General features: G+C 48.8%; 1 long non-coding RNA gene across 1 annotated transcript; it reads left to right on the top strand.

Annotated features, from left to right (window-relative positions):
• The first annotated feature begins 538 nt into the window (after positions 1-538).
• Positions 539-6,130, top strand: LOC140612274 (uncharacterized). The gene is made up of 6 exons (XR_012013556.1): positions 539-621; positions 1,378-1,465; positions 1,565-1,678; positions 3,163-3,557; positions 5,277-5,337; positions 5,520-6,130. It is a non-coding gene; the product is annotated as an uncharacterized lncRNA (long non-coding RNA).
• The last annotated feature ends 12,718 nt before the right edge of the window (positions 6,131-18,848 follow it).

Below are 18,848 nucleotides of genomic sequence, written 5' to 3'. Positions count from 1 at the left end.
AATCTTAAAAAAATAAAAATAAAAAAAGTTTATTGCCAAAATTATACATAGTGTGAGAACTGCATGTATTTTAATGGGTTTATTATTTTTTTAAAGATTTATTTATTTATTTATTTATTTATTCATGATAGACATAGAGAGAGAGAGGCAGAGACAGGCCCGCAGGGGAGGGAGAGCGGGGAGTTGCGGGCCTGGGAAGTCGTGCACAGGGGCGGGCAAGCCGGCTTTTTAAGAGGGGAGGGGTAAGCGGTTGTGTGTCCATAGGGGATGATAGGATCGTGCCCTGGGCCAAAGGCAGGCGCTAGACCGCTGAGCCACCCAGGGATCCCCTAATGGGTTTAATAAGACATGAAGGCGAGAATATTAGAACTAGGAGGACCTCACGTCCCACTCTCCCAAGACTTGCAGCCGTGGTCCTAGCAGAGCATAGCCACCATCAGAATAGATGAAAGGGACCAGAGGGAAGAAACGCCCTAGTTTGCCACTTGTCCCATTCTCCAATCTATTGCTAGAACGTTCCATTGACCTAACCAACTGATATTCAGCCGGCGAGGGAGCTCCACTTTTGTAGTCCTAAGAGGTCAGCTTCCTGGAGGAGGGCACAGAGCAGATCAGAGAAAGGTAGAGAACGGATGGGTGGGGTGAGTGTCAAATATAAAATAACTCTCACATAATGGTATCATTCTTTATATATAAAGAATGGATTTTGCTTATTTTCACTACATATTATGTCTTGAATATCTTTTTTTTAAAGATTTTATTTATTCATTCATGAGATACACACACACACACACACACAGAGAGAGAGAGAGAGAGAGAGGCAGAGACACAGGCAGAGGGAGAAGCAGGCTCCATGCAGGGAGTCCGACGTGGGACTTGATCCCAGCTCTCCAGGATCACACCCTGGGTAGAAGGCGGCACTAAACCGCTGAGCCACCTTGGCTGCCCTGTCTTGGATATCTTTTGAAACTTTGGCATTTATATACATATATTTTTAAAGATTTTATTTATTTTGAGAAAGAGAGAGAGACCATGGGCAGGGCGAGGGGCAATGGGAAAGGGAGAGAGAGAATCTCAAGCAGATGCCACACTGAGCGTGGAGCCCGATGTGGGGCTCAATCCCATGACCTTGAGATCATGACTTGAGTTGAAGTCAAGAGTTGGATGCTGGATGCATAACTGACTGAGCCACCCAGGTGCCCCGAAATTTTGGCACTTATTGATACACTTGATTTTTTTCCCCCAAATTATAGCAACTCCCTTTGTAGGATGTAATATAATTCAATTTACCAGTACCTATTGGTGGATGGATTTTTCCCTGTTTTCCTGCTGTCACAAACCACATGATGCTTCCTGCCCTGGGGCTTTGCTCTATAGAGAGACGCCTGGATTCAGACACACTGCCACTGTCTAGTGGTGCTGAGTCCCCAGACTGAAGTCTGTCTGTTCCAGCTGTAGAGGAGAGGTTGGTGGTGAAGGTCGGGGCTGTGGAGGTGGGAGCAGGAGGGTGTATGTGGGGTGGTAACTGATCCCTGTTCCCGGGGGGATCTTGGTCATTTTCCAGGGTAAGTTGTCCCTCAGCCCCAGACCAGGGCAGGAGCCGGCAGAGATACCGCTTGGGCTGCTGAGAGCATCCTGTGGATACCCATCACCCACCCTGGCTGGGAGTCGTACTCAGGTGCAGAGATGACCTGGTGGTAGCTGTTTCTGGGGACTGAACCTGAGAGTTTCAGGGAAGCGTGGGGGTCAGTCAGGAGGTGGTGACCTGATCGGGATCCGAGCACTTTCTTGGCTCCCCAGCCAGGCAGGCAGTTGAGCTGAAACTTGGAGGGTGGAGGAAGCCTGAGAACTGTTTCCCTGAAGCCTGGCAGCTCTGGCTGGTTCTTTGCTCTGGGACCATCTCTCTTGAGGGGCAGGGACAGGGGCAGGGAGTTGTTGGAAGTCCCTATTCTGCGGGGTGGAAACTGGTTTCCCCTCCACTCTACAGGCTAACCCTGGGCATTTGGGTAGCAGATTGGGGGATTAACCTAACACATAATACTATTCATTCCTTGCCCTTTCCCAGGAAGCTTGCTTAATTCTGCAGGTTCTTAATTCTGTGGTGAGTCACCCAGGTCCTACCTTTTGTGTCTATTTTCTCTCACCTTCCCTGTCTGATGCCTGTTCCCGCACGCATATATGACAGGTCATCACTGCTCAGGCCTCTCAGCGGCGGTGGGGGGGCGCACACTGTACGGCCCTGCTCTTGTCTGTCAGGGGGGACATGAGCCGTCGTGGTCAGCAGACGTGGCTTGGCTGGCCGCGTAGCTCTGCAGGGCTGTGGCTGTCCTAGATGCACGAGACATCTGTCTCTGGAGATGCTGGAGAAGACGACCTCCAGCTCCCTCTGGCTCTTAGTCTGAAGCAAGGGATGTCCCACCCAAGATGGGCATGGTGACCCCCTGGTGCCTGTGCTGTCCCCTTTGGGCACTGCATCACTTCCCCTCCAGCAGGGGAATGCAGACTCTCAAGCGCAGGTGGAGTAGGCCTTCCCTTTATTTATATCATCATCATCATCATCATCTTTTTCCATTTTTATAGTAAAATAGTTACATTTGATATTTATGTTAATATATTTTACATAATAGATATTATGCATCTTAATCTCATAGGTGTCTATAACATATATATTGCATATAATACGTAGTAGATAATATTTATATTGTAACTGAAATAGTATGTAATTTCAGGTTTAAGCTTTTATTCTGCCAAAGGGATGGAAACTCAGTCCTGGGCATGTTGGGGATCCCCCCCACCAGGGTGGTGCCTTATTCCCAGGGGCTTGTGCAGGGTTGAGGCACTGGAGGGATTTTTGTGGGTGAGGGCATCTGGGTGCTTGTCGCCCCCACGATCAGCCGGCGAGAATACTGGTGTTTTTAAATCCTCTTACTGCTTATACCAGGAGTGGGCTGCAGCCACTGGTTTCAGCAGGAGCCCCCGAGGCTTGGTGATGCTTGCTCTTTACTCCCCGGCCAAATCCTTTTCTGGGTGGGGACTCTGGAAGCCTGACTCTTTAAACTAAATGAGTGCCTGGAGGTCCTTCCATTTAGCTGAAGGCTTAGGCTTTTGGACTTCAAAAGCCAGGAAAAAGACTGCCCCTTCCTCTGCTCTTTTCTGTCTCAGCTCTCCCTGGGGCCCCCTGAGTCAGTGGAAAAGCAAAAGGAGGAAAGGAAAATCAGAAGATAACAGAGGCGAATGCTCAAGAACTCCACCGCAAGCCTCTGACTCGTGCATCGGGGCAGCCAGCCGGGCAGGGAGCTGCTGCATCCGCCCTGTGGTGGGACCCACGGATGTCTTTGCTGCCTCTAGAGCCCAAGACAGGCCCACCAGGCCCTGATCAGAGATTCTAGGTGGTTCTCCACAGCTGCCTCTGGCTTGCTCCAAATTTGAACTCCAGGGAAGTTCTGCCTCTGTGATCTGGAAGGCACCTTCCCTGTCCCATGCCTGTTCCACAGGGAACCTCTGCTCCACTCTCCGTGCTCTGGAGAAGTGTCTCTGGATAAGAGAGATACTGAAAGGTAGGAGATGTTGTAAGGGCAAAGATGGGACTTGAACCTGAGCCCTGTGATGCTCTGTGGGCAGTGGGGACTGGGAGCATGTGGAGGGCGTGTGGGGGTGGGGGTGCCCCGCTGTTCTGAGCTTCAGAGAAGAGCCTGGCTGCTGCGTTTTATCTCTCTAGTTGTAAATGCACCTGGGCTCCTACAAGCAAACATGGTCCTATGCATTTATGCTCGGAATCTCATGGCCCCTTGGAGCCTGTAAAAATGCTGAAAAACAAGCACTGCTGGCTATAATTTACTTTCCTCTAAAGTAAAGTTGTTTTTTTCCCAGGTAGATCCAGAATGCCAGGAAATATGATAAGTAGAGAACATGTATCCTTTGGTCCCAGAGGCTGGAGTTGGAGACACATGGATTGGGCAAGGGATTGGGCTCACATTTGTGAGCGGCTGGTTCCACAGTGGCCCTGGATAGGCCGGACCAGAGGTGTGGCCCAGTCTGAGGGCACAGCAAGTGTGGGTGCTGCTTTCTTCGGCCTCTGGCTCAGTATGGGGTTCATGTCCAAGGTTATGGTTGCTGCCCACAATGCCCCCCTGAAGCTCATTCTCCCCTGAGTAGCCAGAGTGACATTTTAAAAATGTAAATCAGAGATCATATCACTTTTCTGTGTAAACCGTTCTGTAATTTTGGGGCAAGCCAGAGGCAGCTGTGGAGAACCACTTGGAATCTCTGATCAGGGCCTGGTGGGCCTGTCTTGGGCTCTAGAGGCAGCAAAGACATCCGTGGGTCCCAACACCAGGGCGAATGCAGCAGCTCCCTGCCGGGCTGGCTGCCCCAATGCACATGAAGCTGTAAAGCTTCATGCAGTACTTAGAATTAAATCCCTGGTTCCCATGACCTGAAGGACCTGTCCTCATGTGTCCCTCCAGTCGCAGCTTGTGTGGCTCCCCCTCTGAGTCAGAACCTGGTGGGATACCAGCCTCCTTACCCACAGGGTACATGAGCGCCTGTCACTGCTGGACGTTTGCTCCTGCATTTCCTTGGCCAGGACATCCTACCCCAGATTATCTCTTGATTACACCTTCTATGGTGGCCAGAGGTGTCAACCCGCAAACCTCCTCTGCAGATAAGCCTTCCCGATCACCCTGTGCTTTCCCCCAGGGTCCCAGGATCTAGTTTTCTTTCCTCCAGAGCTGTAGTCACCACCTGTGGGCATCCGTTTACTACCTGTTTCTCCCTAGAAAGTGGCCTCCCTGCTCACCAGTGATTCTCCGGGGCCCAGCACACAGTAGGCACTTTTTAGGTGTGTGTTGACCATATGAATGGGACTCTGAGCCTTTCACCCTGCAGTCCCCACTTCCAGGTGTTCTGTGAGCACTGCTAAGGGAGAATGTACATAGCACACAGGGGGAGCGGCCACCACATACTAAATACTAAAACATTCAGTGTTTTCTGTGACAATTACTGCACCCCAGGCTCACCCAGAGGCCTAGCCTCAGTGACTTCTCCCGTTCTTGAGATGTGTTCAGTTGTCTCTGCCCAACTCCACGTGCTAGAATCTTGCTGCTTCTGGGGACATCCCTGCTTAATGCCCTCCTTCCCTACATGACCAGGTGAAGGTGACCTCCCACGGTCTCCTCTTTTTTTTTTTTTTTCCCACGGTCTCCTCTTACTTGCAGGGAGAATAGGTCGTGTCATCTTTGACAGCCCCAGCACTGAGCCACCCCTCCCTCCTGCAGGTGCCTCAGGCTCAGTGCGCACGCTCTCTCCGAACTCGTGTAACAGTCCTGATTAGTCCAGGTAGGTGCTAATCCTCTCCCCATTTCATAGATGGGGACACTGAGGCTCAGAAAATTGCCCCAGTTCTCCTATTTAGCAAGTGGAGGAGCTAGGATCTCCAACCTGATTTATAACCGCTCTGCTGACGCTGGCCTTGCTGCCTCTGCCTGTGCTAGCCCTGCGGGTCTGTCCTCTGCCTCCAGGGAGCTGACACCTCATGGCTGTCCCCAGCTCGTGTCTCTGCATCCTCCTTCCCGGAACCTCTGCATACTGTGAGTCGCAACAACATCGCTGGTAGGACTGAACCTAATTCTGGCCCTTCTTTACCCCACCACTGACACCTGCTCTTTTAGCCTGTTTCCTGGAGTGGTGGTAGAGGAGGCACCGCAATTTTTCTTTATCTTTTATTAAATATGTGGATTCTTTAGGTATAACTGATCTACAGCATTAAATTTGTTTTAGGTGTATAAATAACATAATGATTCAATATTTGTTGTCTATTGTGAAATGGTCACCACAAGAAGTCTAGTTAGCATTTATCACCATGGACAGTTAAAAATTTTTTTTCTTCTGATGGCAACTTTCGTGATCCACTCTTTCAGCGACTTTCAAATACGCAATACAGTATTATTAACCAGAGTCACCATGCTGCACACTACCTCCCCATGACTTATTTATAACTTGAAGTTTGTACCTATTGATCCCTTCATGCATTCCACCCACCCCTGGTCCCCTGCTTCTGGCAACCACTCATCTGTTTTCTGTATTATGAACCGCTTTTTTTTAGAGTCTGATTTTTTATTTTTATTTTTAAAGAGGGTTTTATTTATTCATGAGAGACACACAGAGAGAGGCAGAGACACAGGCAGAGGGAGAAGCAGGCTCCCTGCAGGGAGCCCAATGTGGGACTCTATCCTAGGACCCTGGAATCACAACATGAGCCAAAGGCAGATGCTCAACCACTGAGCCCCCCAGGTGTCTCTAGAGTCTGTTTTTTAGATAGCCCCCCGCCTTTTTAAAAAAAAATATAAGTGAGACCCTACAGTATTTGGCATTCTCTGTCTGAAAGAGAGACAGAGAATGGGACAGGCAACATGGGAGCCTAGGGCGCTCCAGCTCCCTGGCCCAGGATGAGCTGGGTATCATGATTTCACTCAGCATGATGCTCTCAAGGTCCGTCCGCGTTGTCGTCGATGGCAGGACTTCATACTTTTCTTTGGCTGGGTAATAGCCTAGTGTGTATATAAATACCACATCTTCTCTATCCATTTAGCCAGCTGTGGAGCACTTGGGTTGTTTCCATATTGGGAGTCATGCTGCAGTGACCACGGGAGTGCAGATATCTCTTCGAGTTAATGTTTCCAGTTTCTTCGACTATATCCAGAATGGGATTGCTGGCCCATATATGGAACTTCTATTTTCAAGTTTTTTTGAGGAATCTCCATGCTGTTTTCTGCAGAGGCAACACCAGTTCCCACTAACAGTGCACGGGTGTCCCCCCATCTCCTTTCTCTCCAACACTTGTTGTTTCTTGTTCTTCTTGATGCCAGCTGTTCTGACAGGCGTGAGGTGACAGCTCATTACGGTTTTGGTTTGCATTTCCTTCACGATGAGTGCTTTTGGGCATCTCTTAAACTTTTATTTTTTATTATATTAATAATTTTTACTGATAAAAATTGGCCCATAGAACAAGACATGAAAATTCTGAAGGGAAAGGAGATTCTTCACTGGGAAGGGATGCTAGAACCCTGGCAGATGAGAAGCAATTTAGGTAAATGTCACCTTAGTTGTTTTCGTGTAATAACATTCAATTCTCTGTGGTCCCAACTGTGAAAGAGTAAGTTTTGAAATAAGATCCTGACTGAAGCCATTAAGTCCTCTCTCTCTTTCTCACTCTCCTTTGGAGGATTGGATCCTTGTGTGGAAAGGCTGGTGCCTCTGGATCTCCTTCCTCTCAGGCTCAAGGTCAGAGCTAGGAGAGGCTGGCACCCCTGTCACTGTTCTTTCATTCAGCCCTGGTGTGTGAAGGCCCTGCCGGGTGCCAGCTTGAATCTGGTTCTGGGGACAGGGTCTGGAGTGACAGATGCTTATCACAAGGGTGACAATTTTCATGAGGGAGAGATGTGGGTGGGCCAGAGTCCTCACCAGGTCTGGGTTGGAGGAGGCGTCCCTTGGGTGAGCTCTGTGAAATCCGTGGTCCTTGTCAAGTGAGGGGTGGGAGAGAGCCCTGGGGATGGAGGGTGGGGTGTGGGAAGCCCGGTGGCCCTGGAAGCAGGGCACCCAGGAGATGTCAGTCTGGCTGAGATGAGGCTCAGGACCTCAGGGCAGGGGCCTATCCACACAGAGCCTTGAATGCCCAAGGGGTGTTTGGGTTCAACCTGGTCACAGCACATAGGTAGCAAAGGTCCTGAGGTGGGTCTGGGGCAGGCTGTGTGGAGAGGGGGCCGTGGGGGTGGTTGGCCTGGATGGAATATACCCGGTGACTGGTGGACATTGGAGAACAGTGTTTGTCAAGACAGGGAGGTGGGCAAAGCCATGTACTCACCCATAATTTAATTCACCGAATTTTCCAGAAGACCTAGGGTGGGATGGAGTTTGAGTTTATTATTATTTTACTTTGTGGCTATAGCTGTTAATGTTTGTTGAATAAATGTGAATGATCCCTTTGACTGGACTCCTGAGCTTGGGCATCACCCCAAGGACATCAGAAGGACATCACCCCACACTCACACCCTCTCTTAGCCTGAGCCCAGCTCGGCCCCTGGCCCCCCAAGCCTTTGGATCATTGAGGTGGGAGAGGCCGCTAGAGGAATGGCCCCCAGTGGGGAATCCTGGGTGGGGGGGAGCTGGAATGCTCTAGCCTCTCGTGCTGCCTGTTCCATCCTCAGCAGATCACCACTCCCCTCCCAGCTCCATCCTATCCCCACTCCCATCTGGAGTCCCCCCGACCTGCTGGAGCTTCGGCCAAGAGGGCCTTCACCGTGGCTGGTTGGTGATTCCTCTTCCCCCAACAGCAAGGGGACCCTGAACCTTGTGGACCTGATAGTGGGGCACAGGGGCATCTTGGTGGGCCCAGCCTCCTGCTGTGGGTGGGGACGGGGTTGTGACCAGGGCTGAGGCATGGGCTGTAACCCAGCTGTCCTTGGGGTGCTGGGCTTGCTAGCTGGGGAAGTCACATCTCCCCAGGCCTGGTTTCCTGTCTGAAAAACGAGAGTAGCACATGGCTGGCTAGGTGGTTAGGGTTTGAGGGGGTTAGTGGCTACACGGTTGGCCTTGGCCACTCCTTGTTCTGAGCTCTGTAGTCTGGCCCTGGCTCTGGTGAGAGGCTTTCCTCTGTGAAGTCTTCCTGCCAAGGAGCTGAGTTCACGGGGCGGGCCGGGCCTCAGGGGCCACATATCAGTTGTTCTGCTTTCCTGGGAGCCAGCCCAGAGACCATGGGGAGGGTGTCTGCTTTCCATCGGGTGGCTGTCTCTAATTCCTTTGGCATCTGGGCTTGTCAGGAGGAGGAGGAGGATACACTTAACCCGTTGTGGTCCAGCTGGGTGCTGGGCTTAGAACCAAACAGCTGGGTTTGAAGGCTAACTGGACCACATACTGGTTGTGAGACCCATTGCCTCCGAGCATCAGGGGACCCAATGAAACATGAGAATAATTATTTCTGCTCTGCCTCCTCCACAAAGCAGGGATTGATATGAAAGTGCTTTGAAAACCCCATAAAATATGAAGTGGGGGTTCACCTTTGTGTTGGCTTTCCCCAGGGACCTTGCCCCACACGGGAACAGACAGGCCTGTAGGCCCAGTGCCTATCCCCCTTGTCTGGAATGGTCAAAGCCAACTTTTGGGTCCATGGAACAGAAGCCCATTTCAGGAGGTGCTAACTGATGACCCTGGAGAGTGGCAGGAGTTCAAAAAAGGAGTTCACTCTGGTTTGTGAAGCTGGGAGCAGAATAGCACAACAGTAACAGCTAGCAGTTACCGAGAGCTTACGGTATGTCGGGCACACCCCTAAGAATTGTCCATGGATTAAATAGTTGACAACAACCCTCTGAGGGAGGTTACTATTATCTCCCCCACCCCCCACTTTAAACATGTTTTTAAGGTGGAACATGTTTTAAACATGTTTTTTTTTTTTTTAAACATGTTTTTAAGGTGGAAAGGAGAAGGCATAGCATGTGCAGAGGCCTCAACCTCTCTCATCCTGGGGACATTCGGCTGCCCTGACTTCAGCCAGGAGGACTTGGCCTAGTGGGGCCTTGGAAGCCAGTCATTGGGTTTAGGTTTGAGATAGTCAGCAGGGGAACTGCTGGAGGCTCTTGTGTGACCTAATCCTTGAGGGTAGGTGGGATGGGGCTTCTGGGAGGAGGGCAAGGACCTTGATAGGCTGGTTCAGGGGTGCAGAGTCCAAGGAACAAGGAGAAGGGTTCCTCATTCTTCTGTCTTCATACTTGAGCACAGGCCCAGCTGCTACCCAGGCAGCCCCCATGGGAAGCCTTGACTCTGAGACAAGCTCAGAAGCTAGGCTGTGTGTGGCCCGGGGCCCTGAGCTCTCAGAGCCTGGGTAGGCTAGTGTTGCAGCCAGGTGGCCTGAAGCGGGTCCTACATGTGCTAGACTGCACCCCATTGTGGAGCTGACCCCAGGAAGGCAGGATGGCCTTGCTTGCTGGGTTGTAGAGGAGCCTGGAGCTTTCTGCCCACACTGGCAGAGCCTGGTCAGGGGGCTGGCCCAGCTAGGGACAAGGCAGTAGGGCAATGGCCCCAGTGATGGGACAGGAGGCAGGGCTGGAGCCTTTTCTCTCAAATAAAATGAAGTCCAGGGAGGCCACTACGATGGTGGCCGCTTTGAAGGCCTTCCAGTCTGAGGATTCGGGTGCCCACACACTGGTCGGGTGCTCCGATGAAGTAAAGGCAGACGGGTGGCACTCCCGGGGATGGGCTGCCTGCTTTCTGTAGTTCGTCCTTCCGAGTGAGGACTTGGGGCTGGGAATGCTGGGTGTGTGCTGGGGTGGTGGTGGGGAATTCCGTTCTGCAGGGGCCCCACCCTGCATCCTGACCGTGTGTGCTTGGAAGCCGTTGACAAACATGCTAGAATTGCTGATGAAGACAGGGACAGGGTAAGAAGAGGCTTGAGGGAAGTGGCAGAGTTTTTAGTCATGAGGCATCCAGGGTGTGATATCTGTGCGAAAGCCAGAGATGAGATGAACAGAGATGGCCAGGAGGGTTGGGGAGGCGCGGGGCAGAAAGGCCAGATCCAGGGTGAGGTCACCGGGCAAGCATGCAGGCCTGCGGTGAGCTGTGGGCTGAGTGGGCCCAGAGGAAGGGAGGGGAACTGACCGAAGGCAGCGAGGCAAGAACTTGCCTTGGCCTTTCTTACTTTTTTAAAAGATTAAGTACTTGGTGTCTGAATTGAATGTTCTGAGGGAGAGTTCAGGAGTTCAGCCCCCTGGCGCTGGATGGATGGACAGTGGCACGTTGTTCCGGAAGGTGAGAGAACCCCAGCCTTTGTTCTCATTCCACTGCCACAGTCAATATTCCTGGATTTGGGGCAAGACTGGCATCCACCTGTGCTAATTAATCAGTAAATACTTTGGAAAACTGCCCTTTGCCTGAGAGGCACTTGGGGTAGCGCTGGTTTAGTGGCTGGTAGGGCTGGCCTTGGGAAAGGCTAAAGTGTGAAGGGAAGGGCCTGAGGGCCATGTAGGGTGAACTCAAGCCCCACCTGCTCTTCTGATGCCAAGTCACTCTTTGCCAAACTTCTGGGTGGGGCCTTGGCCTTTTGACACCACCCACATTTCCCTTTCCAAACCTTAAGCCCCGTGCAGTTCCCACAGCCTGGCCCTGGAGGCTTCGGCAGCAGAAGGGGTGTCCATGGCTGTGTTCAGAAGCGTTCTAGCCAAGGGACGCCTGGGTGGCTCAGTGGTTGAGGGGCTGCCTTTGGCTCAGGGCGTGATCCCAGGGTCCTGGGATCAAGTCCTGCATTAGGCTCCCTGCATGGAGCCTGCTTCTCCCTCTGCCTCGGTCTCTGCTTCTCTCTGTCTCTCATGAATAAGTTAAATCTAAAAAAAAAAAAAAGTGTTCTAGCCAAATACCGTATCCAGGGAGGAGGCAGCCTGGCCTCCTGTGGGGGTGTGATGTGGAGGTGTGATGCTCCCCGGCAAGTCACAGGGGCAGAACTCATGAGAAGCCAAAGGGGCTCCTTCAGTCATCCAGACAGGTGGCAGGATGTGGATCTATCTGTTGTGAGGGGTGTGGGGGGGTGATTTTTGAGAAAACTGGAGGCATTTGAATATTGACTATTACATAAGGTGAAAGTTATTGACTTGGAAAGGTGGATTGTTAACTGAAAAGAAGGTTTTAAAAAGCATGTGTGGTATTTCACTTTGGGAAGTACACTCATGAATATGCAATAGTCATTAATAGCAGTAGTCACTGGGTAATCGGCAATGTTCCCTGTTTTTTTTCTCTTATTTTTGTGAACTTGTATTTTCTCATAACTTATTTAAAAATGGTTATTTTTCCAACTTCTACAATGCACATATACCCCTTTAACTTGATTACAGGTTATTTTTAGCTTTAAAACGTTGAGTAAAAAGTTGCTACCCTTGAAGGGAACAATCCAGGGGCTGCTTGAATCAGAGCATTGTTTCCCACATCAGAGGTTGGGAAGAACCGACCTCTTTTCTGCTTTTCATCTAGCTATAGTCGAGAGCCAAGACCCCATCCACGTTGTGCACAGAATCCAGAACGTGCTGGTAATTGCATAGCAAAAAATAATGGACTCTGCGATTGTGATTGGAAAAAGAGAGAGAATCCCAACCTTTCCTCTGTCAACCCCATTCATGCCTGATCCATCTTGCTCTCTGACAATCCAACCTCACTTTAGTAGTGGGTTGGGGGAAATAAAAGTTTGAAGGATCAAGTTGTTAAAGCATGGTGTTCTTTCCTGCTTCTCACCTGCAGCACTCTTGGGACTACCCCTACACAGCAGTTAGAGCATGCTGGGAGGAGAGAGAGAGAGAGAGAGAGAGAGAGAGAGAGAGAGAGAGAGAGAGAGAGAGAATAAGAAAGGTGCAGGAATACCCCAGGGGAAACTCATTTCTCTGGGCCCTTTTTTAATCTTTCAAAAGGCCAGGGTCATCCCTCTATGCCCCACCTCCCAGCCCTTCTTAAACTCCCTGCAGGAGACAGCTATGGATGACTGTGGCTCAGCTGGGGTGGATAGAAGTGGGATAGGGTATAGGAGAAAGGTGCTTGCCCACTGACTAGTACCCATACTCTGAGTGGGACCACTGATGGGCACCCACACCCACACCCGGCCCCAAGCCTAGTGGGGTCCAGCCCAAATCTCCCAACCTTTTTCCTGGGGCTCGCTTCCCTTCTGTCCTTTAGCCTGTCTCCTGTTCCTCTGGGGGCTATGTAGAGAGGAGGAAGAGGACACCTGGGTTTTTCTGAGCTGGACAAGCTTCTGTGGGCTCTTCCTTGCTCCTTGGTTGCCAGGGAAGTCTGAATGCAGTGCTGGTCTATGCAGAGATGAAGGCTGCCCCGAGGACATGCAGCGGGCATGGGGCTGAAGGGCCGTGTCCCCTGCCGCTTCCCCAGCCACCACCCACTTCTGATGAGAAGGACCCTGACAAGCACCAAAGCACACATCCCATTCTACTTTCCTCTGCTCTCAGGGCTTGTCATCTCTCATGCCAGAAAGGAACATGTCTAGGAGGGACGTTATTTGGAAAAAAAAATTATTGGGCAACAGCTATGAGGTTAAGGCTCTTCCACCACCCACTGATGACCGTGGTGTCTGCTGGGATGGACACTCTCTTGCGCTCTTTCTCATCACACCATTTTGGCAAGTTTAGGCCAAATATAGTTTATCTGTCTTCTTGGCTGGAAGGAGCAACAAAGGGCAGAGGCCGGGGCTGCCCGAACATGCTCGCCCTGGGGTCCCCAGCATCCAGCGTCAGGGGTGGAATAGGTTTCTGTTGTTCTTAAGAGTCAGAGACATGGTTGAAGAGTCAGAGATGTGATTGATTTTGATGAGTTCTTTGGGGCCACTTGTTGACACTGTTTTTTGGACAATTCTGCTCTAAAAGAAACTGTAGTGTTTAGATGTAAATGAAGGTCTGGTTCCTCATTTTCTGAGCAGATTCTTCTTCTTCTTCTTTTTTTTTACATTTGTTTTTATTTAAGTTCACTTTGCTAACATAACACCCAGTGCTTATCCCATCAAGTGTCCTCCTTAGTGCCCATCACCCAGTTACCCCAACCCTCCACCCACCTTCCCTTCCACAACCCTTTGTTTCCCAGAGTCAGGAGTCTCTCATGGTTTGTCTCCTTTTCTACTTTCTCCCACTCAGTTCCTCTCCTTTCCCTTACAGTCCCTTTCACTATTTCTTATATTCCACGTATGAGTGAAACCATATGATGATTGTCTTTCTCACACTGACTTACTTCATTCAGCATAATACCCTTCAGTTCCATCCACAGCAAAGCAAATGGTGGGTATTCATCCTTTCTAATGGCTGAGTAGTATTTCATTGTATATATAGACCACATCTTCCTTATCTGTTCATCTGTCGAAGGACATCAAGGCTCCTTCCACAGTTAGACTATTGTGGACATTGCTGCTATAAACATCAGGGTGCAGGTGTCCCGGCATTTCACTGCATCTGAATCTTTGGGGTAAATCCCCAGCAGTGCAATTGCTGGGTCATAGGGCAGATCTATTTTTAACTCTTTGAGGAACCTCCACAGTTTTCCAGAGTGGCTGTACCAGTTCACATTCCCACCAACAGTGCAACAGGGTTCCCCTTTCTCCACATCCTCTCCAACACTTGTTTCCTGTCTTGTTAATTTTCCCCATTCTCACTGGGGTGAGGTGGTATCTCATTGTGGGTTTGATTTGTATTTCCCTGATGGCCAGTGATGCGGAACATTTTCTCATGTGCTTGTTGGCCATGTGTATATCTTCTTTGGTAAACTTTCTGTTCATGTCTTCTGCCCATTTCATGATTGGATTGTTTCTTGGGTGCTGAGTTTAGTAAGTTCTTTATGTATCTTGGATACTAGCCCTTTATCTGATACGTCATTTGCAAATATCTTCTTCCATTCTGTAGGTTGTCTTTTAGTTTTGTTGACAGTTTGTTTTGCTGTGCAGAAGTTTTTTTTTTTTTAAGGTTTATTTATTTATTCATAAGTGACACAGAGAGAGGCAGACACAGGCAGAGGGAGAAGCAGACTCCTCGCAGGGCACCTGATGTGGGACTCGATCCCGGATACTGGGATCATGCCCTGACCCGAAGGCAGAAGCCCAACCGCTGAGCCACCCAGGCGTCCCTCTATTTATTTTTTTTCTATTGGAGTTCAATTTGCCAACATATAGCATAACACCCAGTGCTCATCCCATCAAGTGCCCCCCCCCTCAGTGCCCGTCACCCAAGTGCAGAAGCTTTTTTTTTTTATTTAAAATTTTTTAATTATTATTTATTTATGATAGTCACAGAGAGAGAGAGAGAGAGAGAGAGAGAGAGAGAGACAGGCAGAGACACAGACAGAGGGAGAAGCAGGCTCCATGCACCGGGAGCCCAACGTGGGATTCGATCCTGGGTCTCCAGGATCGTGCCCTGGGCCAAAGGCAGGCGCCAAACCACTGCGCCACCCAGGGATCCCGAGAAGCTTTTTATCTTAAGTCCCAATAGTTCATTTTTTCTTTAGTTTCCCTTGCCTTCATAGATGTATCCTGCAAGAAGTTGCTGTGGCCAAGTTCAAAAAGGGTGTTGCCTGTGTTATCCTCTAGAATTTTGATGGATTCTTGTCTCACATTTAGATCTTTCATCCATTTTGAGTTTACCTTTGTGTATGGTGTAAGAGAATGGTCTAGTTTCATTCTTCTGCACGTGGCTGTCCAATTTTCCCAAAACTAATAGTATGAGATTTCACAGCACTTTCAGCAAATGACAGATCTAAGCAGAACATCACCAATGAAACAAGGGCCTTAAATGATACACTAGACCAAACAGATTTCACAGATATATACAGAACTTTCCATCCTAATACAACTGAATACACATTCTTTTCATGTGCACATGGAACTTTCTCCAGAACAGACTACACACTGGGTCACAAATTAGGTCTCAACCAATACCAAAAGATTGGGATCGTCCCCTGAATATTTTCAGGCCACAATGCTTTGAAACTAGAACTCAATCATAAGGAGAAATTTGTAACACATGGAAGTTAAAGAGCATCCTACTAAAAGATGAATGGGTCAACCAGAAAATTAGAGAAGAATTAAAAAGATCATGGAAACTAATGAAAATGAAGATACAACCATTCAAAATCTTTGGGATACAGCAAAAGCAGTCCTAAGAGGGAAATACATTGCAATACAAGCATCCCTCAAAATATTGGAAAAAACTCAAATATACAAGCTAACCTCACACCTAAAGGAATTGGAGAAAGAACAGCAAGTAAAACCTACACCAAGATGAAGAAGAGAGGAAATAAAGATTCTACCAAAACTCAACGAAATAGAGACCAGAAGAACTGTAGAACAGATTAACAAAACCGGAGCTGGTTCTTTGGAAGAATTAATAAGATCGAGAAACCCCTAGCCAGCCTTATTAAAAAGAGAAGACTCAAATGAATAAAACCACGAATGAAAAAGGAGAGATCACAACCAATACCAAGGAAATACAAATGATTTTTTTTTTTTTTACAAATGATTTTAAAAACATATTATGAGCAACTATATGCCAACAAATTAAGCAATCTAGAAGAAATGGATGCAGTTCTGGAAAACCACAAATCATCAAAACTGCAACAGGAAGAAATAGAAAACTTGAACAGGCCAATAACCAGCAAGGAAATTGAAGCAGTCATCAAAAACCTCCCAAGACACAAGAGTCCAGGGCCAGATGGCTTCCCTGGGCAATTCTATCAACGTTTAAAGAAGAAATAATACCTACTGTACTAAAGTTGTTTCGAGGGATAGAAAGGGAGGGAATACTTCCAAACTCGTTTTATGAGGCCAGCATTACCTTGATTCCAAAACCAGACAAAGACCCCACCAAAAAAGGAGAATTATAGACCAATATCCCTTATGAACATGGATGCAAAAATTCTCACCAAGATACTAGCCAATAAGATCTAACAGTACATTAAGAGGATTATTTACCATCACCAAGTGGGATTTATCCCCAGGATGCAAGGGTGGGTCAACACTTGTAAAACAATCAACAGGATAGATCACATCAACAGGAGAAAAAACAAGAACCATATGATCCTCTGAATAGATGCAGAGAAAGCATTTGACAAAATACAGCATCCATTCCTGATCAAAACTCTTCAGAGTGTAGGGATAGAGGGAACATTCCTCAGCATCTTAAAAGCCATCTATGAAAAGCCCACAGCAAATATCATTCTCAATGGGGAAGCACTGGGAGCCTCTCCCCTAAGATCAGGAACAAGACAGGGATGTCCACTCTCACCACTGCTGTTCAACATAGTACTGCAAGTCCTAGCCTCAGCAATCAGACAACAAAAAGACATAAAAGGCATTCAAATTGGCAAAGAAGAAGTCAAACTCTCCCTCTTCGCCGATGACATGATACTCTACATAGAAAACCCAAAAGCCTCCACCCCAAGATTGCTAGAACTCATACAGCAATTTGGCAGCGTGGCAGGATACAAAATCAATCCCAGAAGTCAGTGGCATTTCTATACACTAACAAGGAGACTGAACAAAGAGAAATTAAGGAGTCGATCCCATTTACAATTCACCCAAAAGCATAAGATTCCTAGGAATAAACCTAACCAAAGAGGTAAAGGATCTATAACCCTGCAAACTACTGAGCAGATTATTCCGACGCAGTCAAGAGGTTAGTCTCCCTGGCAGGTCCCAGGCAATGCTGGTTGTTGTATAGTTTGCTGCCCTCTTGTGGTAGGGAAGTAGTAGAAAGATTATTCTCTCTTGTTCTATCTTGCTGGTTGGAGAACATGTGGGATGAAACAGGTGTGGGTCTCCGCTTATGGAATTCCCAGGCTTGTGGAGGCGACTTGTTGTTGAACTGGAGTCCAAGGGCAACAATGGACACTTTGGGTTATATGAGGGAGGCGATGCTCTTACCCTTACGTAACTGGGCTGCCCCTCAAAGAGATCAGGTGGCCCCCAAGCCGAACCTCCAGAGCCTCCAGCAGTCCTCGGTGACTAGAGTTGCTTTCCTTCTGAATGATGGAACTGATAAGCACAAAATGAGATGTTTTGGCTGGCCTTCCTCCTCTCCTCCTCCTGCCCCCTCTCATCCTCTCAGTGATGGCTATCTTCTTCAGTCTCTCCTTTTCCAACCTTTCATGTAATTCTGCTTTGCCTTCTTTTTGAGCTGACTTGTGTCCCCTCAGAATTCACATTCGGAAGCCTCAACCCCCAGTACTTCAGCACACAACTGTATTTGGAGACAGGGCCTTTGCAGAGGTAGTCAAGTGAAAATGAGCCCTCACCCAATCTGACTGGTTACCCCATCAGAAGAGGAAAGTTGGCTACAGATGTGTATAGAGAAAAGACCACATGAGGACACAGCTAGAAGGCGGCCATCTGCAAGCTGACAAGGAGCCTCAGGAGACACTCAGCCTGCTGATACTGTGGTCCTGAGCTTCCAGCGTCGAGTTGTGAGAACACAACTTTCTGTTCTTGTAGCCCTGTCTGTGGCATTTTGTTGTTGGCAGCCCTAAAAAATGAATACAACCCTAACAAAATACTTATTTCTGCAGGGCAGTGGTTGCATTTTGAGTTTTTCTGTCCCCCCCCCCCTTTTTTTTAATTTAGAGAGAGGGAGGGGCACAAGGACAGGGGCAGGAGAAGGCCAGAGAATCTCAAGCAGACTCTTCACTGAGCACAGGGCCCAACTCAGGGCTTGATCTCACAACCCTGAGATTGTGACCAGAGTGGAAATTAAGTCTAAGGCCTAACGGACTGAGCCATCCAGGTGCCCCGGCATTCTGAGATTTTAAAGGACATAAACACACCCACTCCCTCCATGGCCCCACCAGCTTCCAGAGGATTCCTTCAGAGGATCCTTAAGATAAACACGGAGCAGTTTTCCTTTGATCTCATTTAATCTTCGTGGTAATCCATTTTACACGTGAAAACATTCCTAGAAGTTAACTTGCTCAGAGTCACCCAGGTAGTGGGGACAGTCAGAATTCAGACTTAGCTCTGCTTCCTCCTCCTCCGTAGCTCAGAGCAGCTGGCTGCAGGGGAAGGTTGTGGGCCAGGGTCTGGCAAACCTCAAAACACTGATCATTAGCCCTGCCGATCCTTGCAAACGGTGGTTCTACTTTCTCCCTTAACCTGTTCGGAAGAAGCTCCATGCTTCTGAAAATCTCTCTGAAATACTCCAGGAGGCAGGACGTGCAAACACAGTCCCGCACCACCCTCCTCTCAGGAATCTTCTTTCATTAGTACACTTGTCTGAACTGGCAGAAACAACGGAGCTTGTGGACTTTCTGGTCTTTGTCAACAGTGACTCCTAACCACACTG

The sequence above is a fragment of the Canis lupus genome, chromosome 21, assembly GCF_048164855.1.
Source record: "Canis lupus baileyi chromosome 21, mCanLup2.hap1, whole genome shotgun sequence".
Lineage (NCBI taxonomy): Eukaryota > Metazoa > Chordata > Mammalia > Carnivora > Canidae > Canis > Canis lupus.
Note: the sequence above shows the minus strand (reverse complement) of the source record. Positions and strands in the feature narration are given on the sequence as shown.